The following is a 14,190-nucleotide window of genomic DNA, read 5'->3' as shown; positions in this document are numbered from 1 at the left end:
TTCTCCATCTTCTTAGGACTGGTGGGAGGAGTCTGTTGTGCTCTATACACTGGGGCTTAAAGAACTTCAGACCCTGCTCTCTAAATGTCTGTAACACACTTGATAGGAATCTATGCATGGCAGACCGGGGGCTCTTCAGTAGACTACAGGTTGTCATGCTAGCTCATCTGTTCCCTGTTGTAGGGGAGTGATGGAACACAGTAGGGGGCGCCTCTCACTGACCATTTATACTCCACAAGATGACCACTGGAAACATGTAGTTTGGTCCAGCGATTCCTTCACTTTGCTTCCCACCACAGGAAGCCTATCATCCTGCCTGTCTGCTTCATACAGTCAAGTATGGCAGTGGAACTGTCTTGGTTTGGGCAATCATCTAATTGGTTTTATGCAGGACTCATTGGGGCTTATTTATGAATACCGTCTAAAAGTTACAGTGCAAACTTAAGCAGTCTGAAAATGCGCAGAATTTATCACGGAATGATAAATGTTGCATTTTAAGAATTGTCTAGTCTACGTTTAGCCCACCTATTAGTTGGCTTAGTTTACACCAAGAATTGTCAATTTGCCGCAATTTAGGCCACAACCCTTTTCGGACAAGTCAGAAAAACTATCCAAAAGTGCCTAAGAACACATTGTAAACGTGGCACAATCATGGTAGGCCGTTTTCTGGTGTAATTTGTGCCAAAAAACTGTTGTATTTTGAATAGTAAATAAGCCCCGTTATCTTGTTAAAAGGTCGAGTGACTACCAAAGACTCAACTGACATTTTGGCCTATCAGATCCACACAGTTATGCAGAAGTGGTTTTCCAATGGAGATGCCGTTTTCCTGATGATGGCATGTTGTACAAGAGTACTTGGGGATTTTATGCCTAGTACCTCTGATGAAGGTGGAGGGCGGTGGTTTGCACCGTAAAGCAGATCTATATAATGGGACTCACACAACATTCAAAAAGTTGTTGAGCCTGAATGTAAATTATTGCCATGGTGGAAATGTAAATCATAGTGCGGCAGCAAGGAAAAACTGTGGATACAAGTGGAGATTGGGAAAGTATTCCTCATTCCTGCCACTATGCATGCAAAGTATCTGTATCATATATTTTCTATGTGCATTACAGCTATAAATTCACCTGAACACTTGCGGGAAATTGTGTTGGGACTTTACAATTGGAATCGGGTTCTAGAAATAGCTGGTAGGACCTTATTTTTCAATTAGGCCACCTGCACACGCACGGATTTTCAGCAAATACCGTTCATAGAATGTTGTGGGAAATGGCTTTTTCCTGCACACAAGTGGAAATCAATTGTGATTTCCACTCGCGGGGGAAAAATAGTAGCATGTTACATTTTTGTGCAGATGGCTTCTATTGAAGTCAATGGAAACCTTCCGACTCGCAGCCAATCTGCAATTAACATTGCGAACGGGGTGAGGATTCCGCATCATCACCTAGCGACAGCGAGGGAAGAATAAGCATTTGAAGAAAAAAATCTGTACTGCGCATGTCCAAAGGCAGCCTGCCGCGACCATCCACAGTCCAGAACAAGAAAACGCAGGTACGCAGGGTCGCCGTCCGGGAACACACATGGAATCCAATTCTGCCATGTGCAGGAGGCATACAAACTTTTTTTGGGTAGAATGGTGATATATGCAAAGATTTTATGATTATGTTGAAGGTCTCTAACAGATATTGCGTCTTTGATATGTAATAGCTTTAATGGCTTATGGGTAAGACCCCATTTACACTGACAGATGATCGCTCAAACGACAGTTTGAGTGACAGTTTTGAGCGATCATCTCTGCATCGTCTAAAGTAGCGAAGTAGCTACTTAAGAGCTATGCAGGCGGAGCGGGACACCGGCGCTATTGGTCGCCGAACAATACAGCTGTCATGCATATTGTTCTCTGCGATTACAGCTCGCGTTCCGCTGTGAACTACCAGCGGGACACGAGCTGAAGGAATCTTAGCGCTGCCAACTGTCATAACAGCCTGCACCGCTGATGAGAGTTTTTCGCTCAATTCTAGAAAACTAGAATTGAGCAAGGAACAAATTGTGTATGAAAACTGCATCATGTGTGTGCATTTAGACCCAACAATTTTCGCTCAAAAGACAGCTTTGAGCAAATTTTGAGCGAGAATCGTTGGGTCTAAATGGGCCTTAACTGGTCTTATAGTTTTTGTATCATTATTGTTCCTCTTCCACCTTGCCTGTGAATGGTGCATATATGTCCTTTAGAGCCCCAGTTTAATTATACACATATTAGAATTCGCAATTTGACCTCCTAGGCAGGTGTTACCTCTGTCATAGACTTTGTGTTATACAGGTTTTTTCAATATTGCCAACCATTTTTGAGTTATGGATGATGTCATGTTCTGGGTATTAATATAGTTATGTTGTTAGTGGTTTCCATACCACATAATTATGTCTTTTCAGTTACTGGAAGATGTCGTTAACAATCCAGGACAGAATTGAAATCGCCCTGGAGGTCAGTAACAGAAGTTCCCATGAGGTGGCTGAGGGTTTCAATTAAGAAAACCTAGAAAGACAGCCAGTTATAAGGGATTGGTTCCAATTCGGGGCCGCCCTAATCCGGACAAACACTCCACCCAAACCTGATTGTGGTGGTGTATCGGGGTCAGCAATTTTAATCCATTTGATCCATTTTGTAAATGAATACAATAAGATCATAGAGAATTGGTTCATCCCACTACTATCATTTGTGCAGGAGTAGTTGGCCTGGACCTTTAATATTGTATTTTGGATTTAGCATGCAGACCTACCGGACATTTACATGTATTTATGTACCTTAACGACTGCTAGTACGCCTTTGACGGCCTGTATTGGCAGTTTTATGTATGAAGAGAGATTGCAGGGTAATCTCTCTCCATACATTGCGAGCGCTGGCAGTTTCTTACAGCTGACACCTGGCGGCAACAGCTCAAATCAGCCGCCTGGTGTCAGCTGTATGCATCAATGACTATGATGGCAGCTAGTTGCAATAGGGCTGCTTAACCATTTGTTGCAGTAAATGCTGACCATGGCATCTAAGCTGTAAGCAGGATGCTTATAGATTGTCATCGCAGCCCATGACCCAATGAAGGCTGCCAGACCTGCCATGTATTGAAAACTACTAAAATCTGTCTAAATAGGCTGGAAAGTGAGCTATACTGCAATCAGAAGTATTGCAGTATATTGTTCAAGTGATTGCATGCTCATGGGACTGAAAGAAAAATGTAAAATCTAAGTTCAATTAAAAAAATATATATGTGTAGTAATTTTTAGATAAAAATATTAAGTTAAAAAAAACTTTGAATTTTTCCCTTAAGGCCAAACAATAAAAATACTTAATTTGTATCACTGTAACTAACTTAATTTGTATCACTGGCATGGGATAAAAATATTGTGTTATTTATCCCATGCCACAATTGCCTCAAGAAATACACAATTCCAAAATGTGGGGTTTTGGGCCATCTCATCTCCCTCCAAAATCTGAATTGAATAAAGAGTGAAAAAAAGGTATTTACCCCCAATTTGTACTATTAAAAATTTACATCCTGCCCTGACGCATCCCCATTGATGAAAGTATTATGGTCTTCCGAATATAGTGATAGAAAGTGTTTGGGGTTTTTTGTTGTTTTTATTTTTTTTAAAGTATTTTCTGAAAGTACTAAAAGATTTCAGGAACAAATATCCTCTCCATAATCATACTGAACTTCATGCTAAAATTAATATGGCATTTTTGCCACAACCTGCACGTCCTATAAAGAAGACCCAAAAAACAATATTGCAATTGTATTTTTTTTTCTATTTCACACTACTTTAAAATGTTGAGTGTTTCAGTACATCACACGCTACATGAAATTGTACCATTCAAAAAATAAAACTTGTCCTGCAAAATACAAGCTCTTTCAGCTGTGTTTGTGGAAGAGTTGAAAAAGTTGTGGCACTCAAAAGGCGAGGATGAAGAATCATTAAGTGGTTAAAATGTCAACACAGAAATTATAATATATTGTATATACTCGAGTATTAGCCGACCCGTGTATAAGCCGAGTCAATGTTTTACCACTAAAAACTGGTAAAACTTATTGATTTGAGTATAAGCCGAGCTATACTTGAGTATATACTAGGTTAAAAAAATAACTCTCAATACCCACCTCCCAGCCGCCGTCTGTGTCCCTGGCGGTGCAACAAGCTGCTTGAGACTTCTCTCCGCTGTCATCTCCCTGGGTCGTCTTTGAATTCCTCCACCGTCAGCGCTGTGTATGTAAGCGCTGTGATTGGATCGCGCGCCAGCCAATCACAGCCAGTGCTCGGTACACCAATCAGAGCCATTCAGTCATGTAATTCACTCAATGGCTGTGAATGATCAAGCACTGGCTGTAATTGCCTGGCGCTCGATCCAATCACAGCACTTACTTACGCAGCCCTGATGGCAGAGGAATTCAAAGACGAGCAGGGAGATGACAGCTGGGAGAAGTCTCAATCAACTTGCTGCATCGCTGGGAAGACCATCACGCCGGGGACACAGATGCCGGCTGGGAAGTGAGTATTGCGGGGTTTCTTTTTCTTTACCTCACTCAAGTATTAGCCGAGGGGGGCTTTTTCAGCACAAAAAAAAAATGCTGAAAAACTCTGCTTATACTCGAGTATATACGGTACTAATCTTACGGATTTTACATTGTTTCTATGCTGCCTGTCATCCTTCGGTACAGAGTGTGGGATGATGTGATGTTATATGGCAGCCAGCAACGCTGTACGGAGTCCACAATGCACAACATGTTGCTGCACAAAGTTTGTAAACTGGAAGCACTAGTGAAGATTCATTGTGGAGAAACAGGCAGAAAATCAATAGGGTAAGTAGATTCTAACATTTTAAGCATCATCTTTATTCTTGCTTCCCTTTTTAAGAACCAAGCTAGGAAATTTGGGGAAATTATTTGCAATACACAACTGATACAGTGCATTGTTGTATTGTGCTGTATTCACCCGTATATTTCCCTGCCAAATATACATGATTGTTCATCATTACCTTTATAAGACTGTGTTTCCTGCTGTTAGGCTAGGGGGCGCTGTAGGACAGTTGTTCGGGCTATAATCCTTTCCAAGAACAAACAGCAAATCTTGGTAAGCTCAGTTATCAGGGAGTTCACACTTATCGGTGCCCATTGTTTTACAAAGGGAAACACGTACTTTTCAATGCATGGGTTAACTTTACCTAGGTAGCAAAAAAGTAAGAAGCATGTGATGTAATATGTGCCAGATCAGCGCTGAAAGAAGGGAATCTACTGGCCATAATGTGGATAACTAGCTGTAAACTAGAACTCGTGCACATGGCAATGCTGAGTGACTATTAGGGCTCATTCACAAAGGCGTATGCAGATTTCAGTCTGTGAAATGCGTAGTGTTTTACTGTGTATACATGTGTATCTGCGCGTGTATTCACAGCATTTTTTTCAAATGTACAAAAAACTGCAAGAACGCCAAATTGATTTTTCTTTTTTCCTTTTTTTTTTTTTTTTTTTTAAACAACCATTCCTACCAACATGCATAAAAATGCTGTAAGCATGCATGCAACTGCGTATTTGTTGCATTATTACAGGATCCCATAGACTTCAAAGGGCAGTTGCGGTCCATGATTACATGCAATATATAGGACACAATGTGTTTTTGTTTTTTCGTTTTGTTTTCATGTAATCAAAAGTCGTGTGCAATAATACACTGATTACAGTAAATGCAAATTAATGGGTTTTATTCTGTTTGCATTACGCAGGTAATATGGAACATAAGTATGACCGTGTGAATGAGCCCTTATTCTAACAAATTCCTACAGAACACACAGAATTATATAGGTGATCTCTAGTGGATCTGTAATCCAGCTATGTGCATGAGCCCTATATGAATATGGTCTTCACCTACAGCTGGTGATCTTTCAGAGATGAGTTTTAACTCCTTAGCGATGAGCCTATTTCATGCCTTAAGGACTAAGCGGTTTTCATTGTCGCATTGCAAGAGCCATAACTTGTTGACATAGGTGTATGAAGCCTTGTTTTTTGGGGGCCGAGTTGTATATTTTAATTCCACCACTATGGGGTACATATAATGTGTCATATAACTTTTTTTATTTAGTCGTTGGGGGGAGGGAGACAAGAAAACGTGCAGAAATTCCACCATTGTTTTGGGGTTTTGTTTTTACGGCATTTACCATTCTACAGAAATAACTGGATCAGCACAATTACTGCGATGCAACGTTTATATAGATGTTTTTTTCTTTAACTACTTTAGCACAATAAAAATACATTTTTAAAGCAAAACAAGATATGTGAGTTGTTTTTTTTTGTGGGAACAGTTGTATTTTATATTGGTACTGTTTTGAGGTACATATGACTTTTGGACTTTAAATAAACTTTCATTGAAGTTTCTTACCGCTATTTTTTATTTTTTTTTAGTCCCTTATATAGTGCATTCTACTTTTCAAAAGTAGAGCAGAAAATTCCCCCAAATTTGAATGTCCTTAGGACCCAAATAAGCCACGTAAATAAGGGGTTAAAAATATTTTTAAAAAATTGAACATTCAGAAAGCCCCTCTTACCATTTTCATGTTAAAAAAAAAACAACAAAATTCATTATACAGGAAATGCAAAGTTATTGTATGAAAAAAATAAACTTCTGTTTTCTACATCAATTCATTAGTAAAGGCCCATTTATTATACTGACAGAGCAGCCAGCAGGGGGCCGGGACGGCTCTCTCCAGCCCCTCTCCATTCACTTTAGCAATGGCCGCTCAGTGTAAACAGCAGCTATTCAGTACTGAATGGACGCTCCTAAAGTGAATGGAGAGAGGCGAGGACAGTGAGCAATGAAATCTCCTCCAGCTGCCTGACCCCCTGGTGGCCGCTCTGTGAGCGATACAGCGATATTCGCTCCTGTGTAACGGCACGGGAGCGAGTCTGTGTGTCAGGCATCGTTTGCCTGACATTCATCCAGTGTAAATGGGCCTTAAAGGGGTTGTCCCGCGCCGAAACGGGTTGCTTTTTTTTTTTCAACCCCCTCCCCACCCCCCGTTCGGCGCGAGACAACCCCGATGCAGGGGTTAAAAAAGAACACCGGACAGCGCTTACCTGACTCCCCGCGCTCCGGTGACTTCTTACTTACCCGGTGAAGATGGCCGCCGGCATCTTCTCCCTCGGTGGACCGCAGGGCTTCTGTGCGGTCCATTGCCGATTCCAGACTCCTGATTGGCTGGAATCGGCACGTGACGGGGCGGAGCTACACGGAGCCCAATTGAGAAGAGGAGAAGACCCGGACTGCGCAAGCACGTCTAATTTGGCCATTAGACGGCGAAAATTAGACGGCAACCATGGAGACGAGGACGCCAGCAACGGAACAGGTAAGTGAATAACTTTTGATAACTTCTGTATGGCTCATAATTAATGCACAATGTACATTACAAAGTGCATTAATATGGCCATACAGAAGTGTATAGACCCACTTGCTGCCGCGGGACAACCCCTTTAAGACTTCATGTAAACAGCACATGATTATGATACAACGTACTGTATGTAGACAGTGACACTCTAGCTGACATACAGACTAAATGTCTGATGCCTCAACTCTCCTGCATATAGTTTGCTACTCCTACTAAGATACTATCCGGTCATGGTGTCTTGTCACTCCTTGCCTTGTGTACTCTGGTTCCTGAAAAGGAAGCTGGGTTATTTATATGTTGCTGTTACAAGATGTGCAAGCTTTTATTTAGTATACCTACAATACATCCTGTATGAGGTGCTTCATGCTGGATATAGAGCCATAGCAAGAAAGTGTTATTGGCCAGCAGTAGTTGTCTCAAACTTTCCTAGCTCACTACACTTTCAAATATGATAGTGATATTAAGCTACAATGAATATTATAAGGGGAAAAGTCTACCAAATATATGGCCATATGCTATTAGTCTTGCCATAATACCCCAGTTTTATGGTATTGACTTTGGCTCCAAGTTTCAGTACTGCTATGACATCCCTGGTGCCTCTAGTGCACAATAGTATTTGCATCTGCCATCAGTTGGAGGGACACATGCATAGAACATGATCTACACTAAAGTAATGGTTTTAAGGACAACCCACCTTGTGTCCAATGCCGAAAGCGAGTGACAGGAAACTAAATAGCAGAGGTAATAATTAAGATCCGTTCAGGATGCCCCAACAGCAAGCAAATCTGCACTTACATACTATTCAGTCATGTTGAGCCTTCCCACCCCATGGTTCCATATGAAATGTCGAAAACTATAATCGGATGAAGTCCAGGACCGCTCCATAGCATCGTCGCGTACATTATTCTGTCTGGCCAAAATGACAGAAATGTACAGAAACCTGCTGAAATGGGAACCTTGTTCAATAATAACTGCCTATGGAGTCGTCCACGGCTCAGTTTGACTGCAGTTTTTAGCATGTCAGACGGAATTCCTGGATGATGTGTGAATGTGGTCTTATTCTAGGGCTACATGGCAACTTTGGCTCCAATGAGAGTTACACAACCAAAATTCTCTGTGTAGCACTGGGACCTCACACTGACATTGAACTCAAGGAATACACAGCCGTTATAGGGACAGCATGGTTGCAAAAACTTCATCGGGCTTACCTAAGTCTTATTTTTTCAGAAGTTGAGGGTTCTAAGAGGAACACAAGAACATGACTGAGCGAATCCTTAGCGAAGTAAAGTGGCTATTGGTCACCATGGGTGGGCATCACCTGGATGTGTGTTTTCAGTCTAGCGCACCTTAAAGTGACTACCATTGGATAGCATGTACTGATTAATTTTATGATATATACTGATACGTCATTTCAATATGAAGTATTAACACTTCTACGAACATTAATTTCTGTCTTTCACTCTATCCTTCCTTCCTTTTTTTTCTTTTTTCTCTCTTCCTCTCCCTGTTCTTCCCCTTAGCCTTATGGACCCCAGCAATAAATAGACCCCTACCCCACCCCCTCATTACTAACTTGAAAACAAAACATTTCCCTCCAAATCTGTGACTCTATTACCTACTCAGGAAGCCTAATTTCTTCTCTTCTCCCCGTACCACCCTTTTTTACAAAATCTTCTATTCCCTCCTGGAAATAACTGACCGCAATCAAAGTTTGGACAGACAGACAGACAGACAGACAGAGGTCTCACCAAGATATACTATATGTTATCGTTAGAAGGTAGCACATCATTTCCTGTCCTACAAAAGAACTTTGATCTGCCATCCTCCTGAGAGATTTCGATATCTACAACTTGAACACTTTACAACCCCTCTTGTCAAGAACACAAACTATCAGTTGACCCTAACCACTTAAGAAATGTTTTGTCCTAAATCCCCACATGCAAAATGCCTCGTCTTTCAAATATATTCCAGATTGGTTCACTCTTGCCGCACATATCTATCATATATTTCACGTTGGGGAAAAAGACATGGGCAATACTTTCTGACGAACATTTGTCCCAAATTTCAAAAGCAACGAGTGACTTGGTATCTAAATAATAAAAAAATGAACATCGATCATTGATAAATATGGGAGATTTCTGAGAATCTGGAATCCGTGGATAGAATATGCCCTTCCCACCTAAAACAATAGACCCACCCCAACTCCTTTATGACACCCTTTACATAATACCACCTAATAGCCTTGTATACTTTTCTGTCCCCTCACCCTTCTTCCTCCCTATTGCACTTCCATTTCCAGCCCTTACCACTCATCCACAATAGGCCCTGGCCAGAGCGATATTCTAGATTTATCATAACTTCTACATTTGAGAAATTCGTTCTACATTTGCAGCTTTCACTATTTGAACAATCATATTTGTAATATGTCTCAAGTATTAGACTATGTAACCCTGCTATACACCTAAATTACAAAATTTATGTTTGTTAAACTTTATTGTAACTTTCAAAACATAAATTAAAAACAAATGTTTTTTTTTTTTAAATACACAAAACACAATAACACAAAATGTGGAACCTATTAGGAGCCAAAAGAAAAAATAGCATTGTCCAAGGGTGGTTATTTGCTGTAAGCATTTCATAGATTGTCCTTAATTACCCATTTAATGCATAGGAATCACAGGAATGACGACTCCACAAGCAGCACGTGTATGATTTGTATACTTGTCTGTAGCACATGCTTAATGACTCGTTAATCTTGCTATGAATGCAGTTTATACAGGATGGAGATGATGTCATTGACCTGGAAGCTCCAATTAGGGCGTGGAGTTATTTTTTTGTACAATTAAAAAAATATATAGATAGAGATATATAGAGATATATATATATATAGATGTGTGTATATATATATATAATATACACACACATACACCGTATATACTCGAGTATTAGCCGAGTCAATAAGTTTTACCACAAAAAACTGGGAAAACGTATTGACTCGAGTATAAGCCGAGCTATACTCGAGTATATACTGGGTTAAAAAAAAACAACTCTATACTCACCTCCCAGACGGCATCTGTGTTTGTGCAGCAAGCTGCATAAATTCTCCCCGCTGTCATCCCCGCCGTCCTCTCTGCTCAGCTCGGTCATCTGTCAGTGCTGTGTAAGTAAGCACTGTGATTGGATTGAGCGCCAGCCAATCACAGCCGGCACTTGATCCAATCACAGCGCTTACTTACACAGGGCTGACAGTGGGGGATTTGAAAGCCCAGCAGGGATATGACAGCGGGGAAAATTCTAAAGCAGCTTGCGATTGGCTGTGAATGATCAAGCGCTGGCTGTGATTGGCTGGCACTCAATCCAATCACAGCGTTGACGGTGGGGGATGACAGAGCCAAGCAGAGAAGACAGTGGAGGAGGGCAGCGGGAAGATTTCCAGCAGCTTGCCACATTGCCGCTGGGAACGCAGGAATTCAACCAGCTTGCTGCACCACCGCCGGCAACACAGTATGGAGGTGTTTTTTTTTTCTTTTTAAAGCCTTCCCTGACTCGAGTATAAGCCGAGGGTGGCTTCTTCAGCACAAAAAAATGTGCTGAAAAACTAGGCTTATACTCGAGTGTGTGTGTGTGTATGTATATGTATATATATATATAATATACCCACTATGTTTGCATTGACCCTTTTTTTCATTTTTCAGGTGCTCCAGGATTACACCAAACATCCTCCAAAAATAAGTCAACATGTAGGTCTCTATAGATTAGACTATGATACATACATGCACCCTATTACTTCTGGTCTAGTATGTGCAATTGCATCCACAATTGCAAACAACCCAACCAGAGGGCTCAAGTAAGAATGCGGTCTGGAAACCAGTATGTCAGTAAGGCTGCTCCCTTCCCTCATGTGACTCTCTAGGGCACGTTCCTGCTCACTACTACTGTATCTGTATAGTAGTCACTGGAAATACAATTATGGCATGTGAGTTCTATGGGCACCACTGAGCCACCAAGAGAATCGCAGGAGGGGACAGAAGCTTTCTTATATGTTCCTAACTCTATGGCATACCGTGTTAGAGCCCCAGTGATCAGCATTTTTTGGATATGATTAGCTGGCACTACAAACAAGTAATACTGCATCTCTAAGGTGACCTCATAAATGGGTCGTCTCCTAGTAACAGGTTCTTTTTTTAATTATCATATATGATTCTTCTGTCATTTGTTTTGTTTCTGGCATAGGATGGCCTTTACTCTGTACTTACATTCATGACTCATTCTCCACCTATGAAGTGAGCAATCTGATTTAAAGGGAACTCGTCATTTTGAACATGTCTAATCTGCAAACAGGATTGTGTAGGGGAAGAAGAGCTGAGCAGATAAATAAAAAAGGAGAAAAAAAATCCACTAGTAATGGCAGTCGCTAACAAAGATTATCTGGGTCTGCTAAGACCCTGCAGCTCTGCCATGGCAGGTGGCACCCAGCAGTCACTTGATCACCAGGTTGAATGTTTAGAAGAAAAAACTTTGTACAACCCCTCTAAAAGTGATCTGCAATAGAAAAAAAATCTGATGTCTCTAGCTTTAATACCAAACTAATCTTTCTTACTAAGACCTCCCTCACACAAGCGTTGCGGTAAGCGCCGCGATTTCACTTTCGCCAGCAGGGAGCTGCGGCCGACAGCGGAGTTTAGTGCACGTCATCATTGATGAGGTGAGCTAAAAGGGGAAATATAGAACAGACAGTGCTCAAAAATCATGGAGCTGGAAGGAGTTGCGATCGAGCGGCTGTCTGGGCAGTCCCATTGAAAACAATTGGAGTGCTGAAGGCTCTGCGCTAATCGCGGTAAAAACCGTCTGTGTGAAGGAGGCATAACAGTTGCACTAAGACTGTAATACTCTCTTCTGTTATTATCCACCAGCGGGTAGTACAGGATAAAGCTAAGGTAACTACAGAGTGCAGGCAGTGTGAGCGGGAGTCAGTGCTCTTAAATACCGGTCAATACAGGGCCCAACCCCAGGAGCTGGCTCCGTTTTGGAAGATTGATGTTCTCTTTCTGCTCTCACGCACTGCTGCCCATGTAGCCCAATATCTTTCTCAGTACGCCAGCAGTAGCGGTGAGAGCAGAAAGAGAAAAAAATCTTTCAAAACTGAGCCAGCTCCACTTGTTTAGAGCAAAGAGTTGGGCCCTAGTGGTCAGCGTCTGTAATGACAGGTAGTGAGGAACTCTTGCTATCTGCACTTTGCAGTTGATTAGTGTGATTTAAAAATCATGATCGGATAAAAAGTGTGCCTGCAATCTTCTACAACCCTTTCGGGGCTGGAAGCTGGACGTCACATCTCTCACCACCACCACTGCTGTAAGAGTCAGGTTAAATATCTCCCATTTATTGCATGACTTGACAATCAGCTCGACTGACAAGTTTTGCAGGAAATTCAGACATCTGCAGTGTAGACAAAGCCTTTAAGGAAGCTCTAGAAACCCACCTCCTCAGGAAGCCTGCCAAAAAAAATATGTACCACTTTTTCTCCTTTTTAAGTTCTATAGCTCTCCAAGGCCGGCTTTACATAGGCGCTAAAATCGCGCAAGATTTGTGCGCTTTAAGATGCACAAATCTCACGCAAATATGTACCCTATCTCTCTCTCTCCTCCCCGAAACCCCCCTCCCCCCTCCCGCATGGTGCTCAGAACAGTAGGCAGTTACTCGAAAAGACCTATGCTCTCTCGAGCATCAGCCTTGAACGAGCGTGCTCGCTCGTCTCTAGCTGAGACCATTAGTGTTTGTATTATAACTGCAACAGCCTGTAGTTCTACTAAATTAGATTTATTCCACCATAAACACAGAGGTTCTGTTTTTCTTCAGCCTTTGGCGCAGCGCTTTTGTAATCGTTACAGGAAATATTTTCAGTCATTTAATAAAATCAGAACAAAGCAATAAAATCTGGACTCTTGAACTTTAAACATACAATTCATCCATTCACCTATAGCAATTCCCAGGCTCCACAAAGCTGAATAAGCTCAGAAAACAAGCAACTACCAACAGGAAACACAATCCAGCTGAACAGTGGAGCGGTAATTAGCAGTGTCATCACTTAATGTTGCATGAAGAGTCACTCGAAATCACATAGCTCTGTATCAAGTGATTAATCACACGTTTACTTATCCCTACAAGAAACAGACGCTGGATCAGGATTTGTAACACCGCTGGCTGCTTGCAGAGCTATTAGTCAACAGCCAAGCTATGGCAGGTGATTATATGGTTACTGCAGCATTATACCTGCCAACTCCACACGACAGAATGGGTTATATCTGGGAAAGCCAAGCGGAGAAACCAGTGCACAATCATACACCCAACAGTCACTTTTTTCATGCACTTTCCCAAAACTGTTGCTCCCAGACAGAAGTAGGGTGAACAGTCTGGTGAATGATTGCTGTCCCCATGTAGTCGTACACAGTTTAGTCCATATTGGCCATTGCGGCCATTCAAAATGGCCGTACATGTTTAATATCTCCAGGTTAAGGGTGTACGATCTTTCATCGGAGGAATCGTGTAACACTAAAGAGATATTAGTTTATAGAAGGATCATTGCACCATATACGTTGGAGGTACGATACTAACGACTATCGGATCAAAATTTTAAACATGGCCAACTTCATTCGAGACCATGTTAAACTTTAATGACAAGTGATTTGTTCTGATTGACCGATGTGTTTGGCCACCTGTATTGATCCACTCTCTCATATGTCTTCTTAGATCAAAAGGAAGGTTGGAG

The sequence above is a fragment of the Eleutherodactylus coqui genome, chromosome 5 (assembly GCF_035609145.1).
Source record: "Eleutherodactylus coqui strain aEleCoq1 chromosome 5, aEleCoq1.hap1, whole genome shotgun sequence".
NCBI lineage: Eukaryota > Metazoa > Chordata > Amphibia > Anura > Eleutherodactylidae > Eleutherodactylus > Eleutherodactylus coqui.
This window is presented reverse-complemented; position numbering follows the sequence as displayed.